The sequence below is a fragment of the Manis pentadactyla genome, chromosome 7 (genome assembly GCF_030020395.1).
Source record: "Manis pentadactyla isolate mManPen7 chromosome 7, mManPen7.hap1, whole genome shotgun sequence".
In the NCBI taxonomy this organism is placed as follows: Eukaryota; Metazoa; Chordata; class Mammalia; order Pholidota; family Manidae; genus Manis; species Manis pentadactyla.
The window spans coordinates 9,967,544-9,978,871 of NC_080025.1; the positions used below are offsets into that span (position 1 = coordinate 9,967,544).

At 43.3% G+C, this 11,328-nt stretch overlaps 1 long non-coding RNA gene across 1 annotated transcript in view; it reads left to right on the top strand.

Annotated features, from left to right (window-relative positions):
• The window catches only part of LOC130684416 (uncharacterized), a 36,182-nt gene extending 29,620 nt beyond the window's left edge, over positions 1-6,562 (top strand). Inside the window, exons 2-3 of the long non-coding RNA XR_008998687.1 lie at positions 4,322-4,406; positions 4,670-6,562. This is a non-coding gene — a long non-coding RNA (uncharacterized LOC130684416). The remainder of the gene's footprint in view (positions 1-4,321; positions 4,407-4,669) is intronic.
• Positions 6,563-11,328: the final 4,766 nt, after the last annotated feature.

The following is an 11,328-nucleotide window of genomic DNA, read 5'->3' on the forward strand; positions in this document are numbered from 1 at the left end:
CCTCAGAGGGACCAGTGCAGGAGGTACGTAGCCCAACCCAGCCGCTTTGTGGCACAGACTGGCCTGTAAAGAGTGGGCACAGCACAAACCTAATTATGCCTGTGCCATGAGGTTGCAGAAGCCACACCTCTCCTCCATTACCAGGTGAACAAAGTTCAGTTCTTGCCTTGTCCTGGCACAATTATTAAGAGTGCTCCCTCTGTTCTAAATGTGTCCTGAATTGATCTGTCATGCGTGGTTAGGAGATAAACATTATACAATAAGGTGCATATTGTGTTTCCACTTATTAATTAGAAAACAAAAATCACCTGTATATCAAAGGCTTCTTTCTGTGCAGACGTCCGCAGAGAACGGGTTTGGAAGGATGCTGCTAACAGACGTGAAGCCTGGGGATTGGGTGGAGATGTGCAAAGTGTGGCACTACTTCTATACACATGGCTTGTTGTACCGACATGTGTTTTTTAAAATAAAAAAGACATGTGCCATTTGGAGGAGGGGCAGTAAGGCCACTCTATCTAATACAAGCATCATCTTGAAGAGGGGTCGGGGGGGACCATGGAAACTGAGGGCCTGAGCATTTCTGCTAGAAGGACAGTATTTTTCTTAAACTGGGCAGTTTACATTATTGCAAACAGATTAAGTTCCCCAGATTATTCTAAACATAGCTTTGTTTGTTTTTCCTTTTATCTGGTGGTTTGGGACCCATGAGGAAAATCAGATCAGCCAGAGGGAGAATGAACTTCTCCTGTGCCCGAGTGCAGAGGGTAGGTAGTTTGCAACCATGTTGCAGTTGAACTCTGACTCTTAATTCTGCCTTATTTCTATATTTTTTTTGTATCTGATTTTAAAAGTTATCTGAAGTATTTGGAAAAGTTTTCAGTCACATATGCTCGAAAGATTCCTGAATATAACACATGTATAAATGAAATGACAGTGTTTCAGGGGACCCCATGACAAACCGTTAGCGCCCCCTTAATATTTTAAGTGCACTTTCTCATTCTTTTATATCCAGTTTTTTTCTAAGCGTTTTAATTACTGATTAACACACTGTCCCAAACAGTAAATATGATTGTTGATAATGTGCTTCATTAATAAAGTGAAGGGATTTGGAAGTTGAACTTAAACACTCATGAGAGAACTAGTTTATTTTTTAAGTTTCGTAACTTGAGCAAGTTGGATGTTAATTTCTAAAATGAAATAATCTCTAAATAATCTTTTCTACAAAAAAAATAAATAAATAAGCCCTCACCCCACCCCCAGAAACTTCATACTGATGCAGGGCTGGAGTCAAGCAGGAAAGGCAAATAGCTCCTCACCGCTTCACCTTTCTGGACCTCAGCTGGTGCCGTGAGTGGATGCTAAAGAAAGGAGAGCCACTCTGTTTAGGATCTCCTCTTCCTCCTCCCTTCACGGTCTTATTTTCCTTTCAGTCCTAAAATTTCAAACACTGGGTGTCAGTATTGCTCAAAAGCACAGACTTGCTTTCAGCAAGGGGATGTAAATTGTGTAAGGAGATGCACTGAGAATATCACCCAGGAAAGCTTTTAAATGTTTGCAAGCTTGACCGCAGAAGCAAAGCATATTGTTCAGATCTGGGAAGTTGACATGCGGGTTCCACCAGTTCCACCACCCGAGCTGGGCAAGCATGCGGTTCTGTTAGAAGCATCCAGAAATAGCTCCCGTCCAGCCCCTCTACCCCTTCCAGGAGCTTCCTTTGCATGCACGGGACGGCTTATTATAAAACAAACCAGGGACTCTGAGTAGTCAGTCCCCTTCACTAACACTAACTACTTCATGCAGGTATAAAAGCGGGAGGGGAAGGGGTTTAAACACAGAAGTGGAAAATGAACGGTACACAGAAAGAGCTGAGCTCACAGGCTCACCATTTCTGGAACCATTCCAGGCCCCTCACTTTCACTCCAGCAGCGGAATCGCTTCCTCCTTGTCTCCCCTTATTCTTCTTCCTCTCCTGTAACCCCAAACTCCTATAGAGATTTGATTTGTTTCACTGGTTGCTTATTTTAATTGTTTCAGCCACAACTGCCTAGTGCTTAGGATCCAGATCATTTTCTACCTGGGTTTTCAAATGGACCCTTTATCCTGTCCCCTGGTCTCATCTTACTGCTCTTCCCTCCTTCCACCCTGTGGAAGGGCAGAGTCCCTCCCTTTCCAGGACCACGAGGGATGGGCAGGTGGAAAAGACAGCCTTGGTGTCTGTGAACGTGGAAACCTCTTGGGTCGTGTTCTCTCTCTCTCCTCTTTCCCACCCACCCTTTTCTGTTCTCTCTTCTTTCTGTTCCTTTTCCATAATGTGAAATCTATCTATGCCACTAACGGCTTTCTCTTTGACTAATACTGCCACTAATTTGCTAACATTTCATTCTTGACTTTCAAAGGGAACCCTTGCCATTTTGTGTGGTATTTCTCACGACTTAATGCACAGGAACCAGTTTCTTGATATGTGAAAGAAAAAAAGACTTCCAGGTATTGAACACCTAGCTTTGGCCTCAGAAGATGATCCAGGCTCTGTGCTCCATGCAGGAAGTGACTGCCCAGCCTGGAATGCATGCTGCTTCCCAGCAAACCAGGGGTACCCTGCACACCTGGGGGTCACACTGTCTAGTCTGAAAAGATCTTCTTGCAGGAGGAAGCCATTATCCACACTCTTTGGTAATCTGCTTTTTCCCCCTTGACAATCGTTATGAACATTTCCCACCCCTCTTATGTAGCAGACTTCTAGATGTTATTTTGAATGGGTGTGTTGTAATCCATCATGAGATATCTCATAATGTATTCCTTGCTGTTGGACATTTAGGTTATTTCCAAGTTTTCACTGCTCCAAATAATGCCTTGATAAGTATTGTGAAGCAAAATCTTTGCAGTCATCCTTTTAAGTATTTGTAAAAGACATATGTGATAAATGGAAATGCATGTGCTTGGTAAAAACTTAAAACATGATAGATACAACTCAAGTCCCCATTCATGATCAGCTTCAATCTAGTCCCTGTCACTCTTACAGAGATAACTACCATTATTAGTTAATGCATATCTTTCTCTTTTAAATGTTTCCATATACTTTCATGTATCTAAACAAAGTATAGAGTGCTGGATAGCTTTTATTTGTGAGGCTAGGAATGGTGCACAGATACTAACATACTCTGTATATTCACTGGGCAGTGTATTTTGGAGACATTTCCATGTTAGCACATGAAGATCATCCCTCTGTGTAACTGCTGCATAGGATTCCATCATAAGAACAAACCACTATTTATTGAGCTATTGCCCTACTGCTGGCTATTTGGGCTCTTTTTTAATATTTTGCAGTCAAACAACATGCATTAGATCTTTGCCTCATGAACATGTGCAAATGTTTCTCTGGGGAGATTCAGGGAAGTAGAATTATTGGATCATAGGAGAGGCACATTTTTTATTTTAACAGATTCTGTCAAATTGCCTGCCAAAGAAGCTGTAAAATACACTCCCACCAGAGATCAAATGAGGGTGTGTGTGTCACTACAACGTTGCCTGAACTTTATCTGATCAAATTTTGGATTGTTGCCACTCTGATTAAAAGTGGTGTCTTACTGGGTTTTATTTGCATTTCCCTGATTTCTAGTGAGATTAAGTATCTTTTCAAGTTTATTGGTCATCTTAGGTCACATTCCTGAAAGTATAGATGTAAAATGTGTGTGTGTTTATGTGTGTATATGTGTTTGTGTGTGCGTGCATCTATATTTATATATGTATGTATGTATCTCTTTAAAGGATACATATTTTTTTCCAGAATGCTCTCTCTCATAATCAACCAACTGTATACTCTCACTACAAAGCATATGAATTCTATTTTTTCATACTCTCTATTGCACTTTTTAAATGGTTTTTTTTTGGTTGGTAAATATAGCAGCTTATTTATTTTGAATTATTTTCATTAAGAGTAAGACTGTCTACTTTCTTAAACTTTTGGCAATTTATATATTTTTTGTGGATGCCTTATTTTTTTCTTGTTTTTATGTGGGATTGTTCATCTTTATTTCTGTGTAAATTCATAAGAACTCTTTACATACATTAAGACTGTTAACCTACTTCTGAGGGGTCAATGAAGTCCAGATAGTTCGATAAACATAATATTCATAATGTCTTAATACATAATATATAGTACATTACTATATTATTACATAGTATATTAATATTCCTAATTATAGATTCTTCAGTGTAGTAGCATGTGCCTGGAAGGGACCCCTGGGAAAATCCCCTTTGGGGACTACAGACCCTTAAACCAAGAAATATAACTTCGGTTTCCATATTGTCTCCTAATTTATAGAGCTGGCTGACAGAGCATCGTGATAAAGCAGCAGATTTTGAATGTTTGAGTGTGATTAGACTGCAGCTGTTCACTGCGAAAGCTGGTAAGTGATTCACGTCAGGTCATTGCAGGTCCGCAGTGCCTGGCCGCTGCTCACAGGAGTCAGAAGTCCACCCAGCCGTCAGGAAACGGGGGGGACAGAGATCCAGGGAAGGCCCCCGGACGGCCTGCTGTGGCTGCCACATCAAGCTGGAGGGGTAATCGCAGCCCTTTCCTTCCCTTTTTTGGCAGGGAACCCTCCCTTTCTCCCCATTAGAGAAAGTTTGTCTTAGTTTTACCTGTTCCTTGAAAGTCTGTCTTTTCTAGGTAAAAGCTCACTCAGGGAGGAGGAGAAGAAATCCCTGGTTTCCCCTCCAGAACTAGAGAGCTCGTTGGTGATGACATACACATCCATCCTCGACAGTCTGTCAACGACACTTAAGGCAGACGAGCAAGACAGTTTCACAGCACAGATTCCTGCCCCGCATCGTTTGTGGCAGGTTCAAATCCCAGCTCTGCCCCACTGATCCGCAGCCCCCTCAGGTCTCAGCTTTGCAAACGTGAGCTTTCTCATCTATCAAAGGCAACGTATCTAGTTTAAGGCTGTGGTGACGATTAGTGGGGTCAGTCCACCTGTGGATCCTGGCCCACAGCATTTTGAGGATAATACCTCTAATCATTTTTCTATCTAATCTCAGCATAGGAACAGATCTGTGTATGCAAATTACACTTTCCAAAGTGGTGGGAAGGAGTATATTAGGGCGTATAAATTTCTCTGAAACATCATTGTAAAGGAGTCTAGGTGGGGAAATGACTTTTCTTGTTTGCCCTGCATATGACGTCAGGTTTTTAAAATATCACTCCGGTCGAGGCGTCTGGCAACCATGGATTACCCAACAACCGTTACTATGGCTGCGAGGAGGCGGCGGCGAGAACCTCCCAGCAGTGTTTACTGAAGATGAGGGAGTCATAGCTCCTGCAGTTAACTGACGACAGCGCTTATGTCCTTGAGTCTGTGAGACAGAAATCACTGCAAAATGCGAGAGAAACACAGCCGTGCCCTTCCCAAGGAAATCACAGGATGTATCTCAGCACCTGGGGAACAGCCACCACGACTCCAGCCATATTCCCCCACACAGAGAAATATGGCACAAAGGTCTCCTTTCCTCAACACTGTAGGCCATGTTCTGTCTTAGGTGTTCTCGGCCTTGTAGAGACCCTTTTTCTCATGAAGTGAAGAGGGATGATTCCTACCAGCCCAGATTTCTGGTTTAATTGCAAGAATTGTGGAAATGGGGGGAAGAATTCATGAAGTTGCCGAGGCCCCCCCCCCGACCTGTTCAGGGTGGTTTTCAATGAGAGTTGATTCTGATCTGTAAAAAGGGGGTATGGATAGTTATTAAGGGAGAATGACCTTCAGTTGGGCAGGTTTGCCTTTGAATTCTGTCTCTACCCCTTAGAGATTGTGTGACATCTGCTAGTTATTTAATGCATCTGATCCTCAAGATTTCTCAACAAACTGAATATAACACTTATATTGAATATCGTGTTATGTTACAGGATAGTGTGAGGGTTAGAAATGGCATAGTGAGCACAATGTGAAATACTGTTGCCTTTGGTGGTAGGCAGTGAAGACCTTCCCTAAGATATCCACATCCTAACTTCTGGAACCTCTGAATGTTACGTTGTATGACCAAAGGGACTTTGCTGGTAGGATTATGTCAAGCATCTTATAATGTGGAGGTTATCCAGGCTTACCCAGGAGGGCCTGGTGTAATCACAAGGACCCTTACACGAGAGAGGCAGGAGATCAGAACGAGCAGGAGAGGAAGGTGATGTCATGCCCACAGAAGCAGAGGCTGAAGTGGTGCGGCCACAAGCCAAAGAATGCAAACAGCCTCTCGAAGCAGGAAGAGGCAAGGAATAAATTCTGCCCTGAAGGGTCCAGAAGGAAGCAATTCTGCCAACCCTTTGATTTTAGTCCCACGAGACTTATCTCTGATGCTCTGACCTCCAGAACTGTAAGATAATAAATCTGTGTTGTTTTAAGCCACTGCGGTAATTTGTTACAGAAACTGCAATAGGAAACCAATATAACTTTCTGCAAATGGCATTTTCATTATCAAGCACAATAACATTCATTCGAAATGGGGAGACATTTTTGGAAATTGCGATGTGCCGTGTGAGGGTTATTATCAATGTTCTTATTCTGTTTTGCTTCCATTTATAGCAAGCCGGCTACTTCTACACTTTGTATTTCAATATTTTCCTATTATTCTATCCACGGATGGCAAAGCTGTACTTCCATTGTTTTTACCATTTTCCAAGAAGATAAATGTCTTAAGAGACAGTCAAGTGCAGACGTCGCTCAGCAGGGGGGTCTAGACTATTGGCCTTCAGCACTCCACTCACAGCTCTGCGTCCCAGAAGACGCTCCGACTACTTGATCTGAGCACCAGGAGTGAACAGACTTAATGAGGAGGAAAAAGAAAATAAGGTACAGTGAGGAGGAAGAATTCTCCTCTACCCTTCAAGGTTCTTTCAGCTGGTCCAAAAATCAGACTGATTCCCGCGCACTGGGGCTGTCGGTCGGGGTGACTCGGGCTGGTGCGCACAGGGATCTCAGGGGGCCCCCTCAGCCTCTGGCCAGCAGCCACTGCTTCTGAATGCAGAGGCCTGGGAGACCCTGCCTGGGCCCGGAGTGGGGGGCGGCGGGGCGGCCTCAAGCTAGCTAAACTACAAGATATAATAATAATAAAAATAAGAGGCATGTGAACAGGAGAAAATCTGAAGTTTTATTATATACATAAGGAGGCTCAATAATGAAATTAAGACCTAAAGAAATAAGCAAGGCAACGAGTTTTTATACCTTTTAGACAAAGAGACAATGAATCTATGAAGAAAAATCAACAGGACAAAGAAAACTTACATTTGGAAGCTGCCTTTAGTAAGGAACTCTAAACAGCATTTGGGCTGGGATGATAAATCAGTAAAAAAGTAACCAGATTTGTTTATGCAGCCTGCTGGGCTCTGAATTCCCTGTCTCTGGTGAAAAGGACGTCTTCTACCCTCCGGGTGCAGGGAGGGCACCTTTCACAGAGGAGATTTCCTGGTTTCAGTGGGGGGACAGAGGAGCATCAAAGTATCCCTCATGCACAGGCTGTTTTTTCCAGTCCCCTAAATTTAAAGTAAGCAGTGTGCCAGAAAGGCACATTTTGGGGTGGCCTGCCCTTGGCCCCTACAATAGTCAAGTAGACCATGGCAGAGAATGTGAAGAGTCTCCCCATATTTTAGAAATATTTTTACCTAGGCACATGACCCACTAAATAGGGACTACGTTTCTCAGACTGTTTCACAGGAAGGTATAATCACTGACTAAGTTCTGGCCAATGACATGGAAATAGAATCAACATAGGCAACTTCCAGAAAGTGCTCTTTGAGAGGAGCTCTGTGTCATGCACCTTTCGTAGCTGGAAGACAAATGTGACACCACCTCCATCCACAACACGGAAGCCAAATGTTGAAGATGGTGAAGCTAAAAAGTGGAAGGACTTGGCTCCTTGGTAATTGTGGAGTCCCACGGCACAGGGAGAACTGCCTATGTTTGCATGAAAATAAAAATGTCTCCTGCTGGAGTGGCCGCTTTTATTTATTTGGTGGTAGGAGGGAATCCATCCTTTGCAGTCAAACTAAATCCTTCCTCTGAGGACTTATTACGGAACTTAACAGGAGATTGTTACCATTACAACTTCCTAGTAAAATAAAACTGCTGGAGGAAGCACAAAACATCTTTCTCAGGAACAGAGGGAGAGAGAGAGAGAGAGAGAGAGCATAAAAGAGATTTAAGTCTACCATAAAAAAAAATCATGACTTTTCAGTAGATAAATTATAGTCATTGATGGTAAGTATTGAGACCTGAGGAGCAGCTTGCAAGATCAAGTGGAGAAGGAGATGAAAACTTAGAGGAAAAATTCAAAGATTGAGAAAAAAGTTAGCCTTGAGGATAGATCCAGAGAGAAAACATGTGATTTCACAGACTGACAATCTCTTCTCTGAAGCTATTGAAGCCAGAAGAATTTTTGGAATTTGGACTGTTTCATCTTTAGACAAATACTGTATTTTATATATATTTTTTATGTGTATATACATTTATATTTTTATGCATGTTATTTATTTGCATACTTTTACATTATTTATATATAATTTCATATTTATAGTATATACTAAAAAGCACCCCCCATATGAGAAGCACTCTGAAATCAAACATTCTCATTGGCAAACGTGTGAACATTTACGCTAATATTTTTTAATGACAAAAAATAGCCTCACCTCAGTTCAATTTTTCTACCAAATGTGTTTGCTGGAAATTTATTTAAAAACAAAAAAACTTTAGATAAGGGATTGTGAGCTTGCATTAGGATTTCAGGCAGAAGGAAAAGGGCATCCGTAGAGGAGAGGAAATGATGAAAGAAGTGCAGGGAAATTGGCTAGTTTGAGTTTAATATATTCTAGTCTGGACTGATGAAGAGAAGCATATCCTAGTGTTTAAAAATTCAGAATTCTAAGGACAAAAGGAAATACGTTAAATACTTTTTGACACTTTAGAACGAGTTACATGCAAAGGGAAAATTTAACTGACATTTGACTTCATCAGTGGGATGCAGAAGGAATATCAGGACACACGGAACTTGGGAAGAAAAAGACGGTACCCCAGAAACATATGCCCCCAGACTCTCAGTCCCTGTCCCAGTGCGAGATCGTATTTGCAGATTCGCAGGGCCGCAGGGACCACAGCATGTGGTTACGGAGCCTAGGAATGCAACTGGCAAATCGCTTGACTGAAAAACCAATTTACCAGGACAGCTACTTCGGAACAGGATGAAGGAACAGGAGCCAGATTTGCTCTTCTACCTGAAACCACCAAAAAACTGGGCAAAATACAGACAACAACAGTTAGCAGACATCCAGTACTGAGCATCGTGAGACTGGTCCCTGAGAGCGGGGAGTCCTGAGTCCGACCGGCTCACTGCCTGCAGACTTTCCGACGCGCAGCCCAGGGTGCCCAGTCGCTGCCGTGGACGGATCCTGAGACGCAGGCAGTCAGAGTCCGTGGGGCAGAGCCCCCAGTGCAGGGAGCTGCAGAGGCTCACTTCTGGGGCTTCAGCAGCATCCTGATGAGACCAGGCCAGAGGAAACTGAAAAAGGACCACCCCACAGGCAATTATCCTGGCTCACCGACAAAGCCATTTGGTTCAAGTACAAGAGCCCGAGAGGAGTCAAGACAGACACTATGTGGCTCACAATGCCTAAAATAGTTACCATCTGGCTCTTCATAGAAAATGTTTGCTGACTCCTGGCACGGGAGATAAGAAAAGAACTTTTGAATTGCACCACCTGGGCTTAGATCCCTTCTTCCTCACTGGGTGACCTTGTCTAAGTCACCTAACCTAAGCTTCGGGTTCCTGTCTGTAAAAATGGTCATGATACAGGCACCACCTACACTCACGCAGCCGTTGTGAACATTAAATGGCATAAAAGACTGCAAATGCTCTGAAACCTAACTGGCATTACAGCAAGTAAAATGAATAAATAAATGCTTTTTTATTTTTAAAGGTTAACTTTTTATTTAGAGGCAGACAGTTCTCGGGTGCTTTACGGTTTCCATCATCACATCAAGCCACATGATATACCTAATCCCAAACATTCCTTCTCTCCCACCTGCTCTCCCATTGTGACTAAAAGAAATGGTCCAAATAATATTTTTAGTGCAGTGTTTGCAGGCTGTGGGGGCAAGCTCTAAAATCCAAGTTACCCTCTGTTAACTATTCTGTAACATCTCACCTTAAATTGGATTAAAAACTTCCCCAGGGAGGACAGGGTTATCTCTTTGCAACTTCCGGGGCCAAGGAGAGGGTCATACGTGTAGGAACGAGGGATAAATGTTTGGGATGGACAGGTGGGTACCTGGATGGATGTCATACATCATGGAGGGAGCACCTGGGATGAGTTCTCTGTGAATAATCAGAAGGAAAAGCAGTAGGTCACCAGCCTTGTCCTGCCACTCATCATTAACAGTGCCTAGGGCCATGTTCACAGTTCACACCTCCTTGCAGTATACTTGAGGGGGTTTGTCTTGGTTTGCTTTGTTTATTTGCTTTGGGGGTTTTTGTATCTCTGCAGAGGCGAAGGACTTAGTTTTTCCCTAGTCATGCCACATGGTCATTACCGGGCTGTGCAAAGTCCCTCCCTTGGTTATTTACTAGCTTTAACCTGCTCACCTCCCGATAAATAACCACTGGAATGTGCTTAATTATGTATTTTCATTTGTGCTGAATTTTTTAAAATACTGTGGCTTTCTGCACATATTTTTAATTTACCTAAAGCCTATTAGGTCCTGTCTCTCTCGTTTTTCACATGCATGGCATGCCTACACCCACCCCGCTCCGTGCACATTCAGCCCGTGGTTTCTAGGCCTCCAGGGGGTACATCCACATGTTTGACCTGTTGTTTCTACATGTTTATTTTAAGGTGCAATTACAAGTAACTTTCCAGTTTAGTCACTCCTGTTTCCCTGATTTGGAAAGAGATGAGGCACTACATCCCCTGACCGTGATGGACAGGGACAGGAGTCCCAGGAAGAGAGGGAGAGGTCAAGGAGAGGTCTGCCTGGGTGTGGAAGCTGTGGTCACCTCCTGCCCTTGGCCAAGCTGCTTAGCTTCTCCCTGTCTTGTCACCTAGAGCTGAAACCATAATCTCTGCCCTACCCACAGCAAAAGGCTGATAGGAGGCTTAAGTAAAAGAGTGGGGGAGAAAAAGGCTTTGAATAATGTTTCTAAGCGCACACAGGCGAATCAGCCTGCACCATTCCCTTCCCCTGCTGGCACCAGAGCCCAGACTGGTGCCTGGAAAACTGAACGCCCATCCCCGGGCTTTGAGGAAGCCCTCACCCTCAGTGAGATGGGGACCTTGAGGGTAGTCAGAGTAGG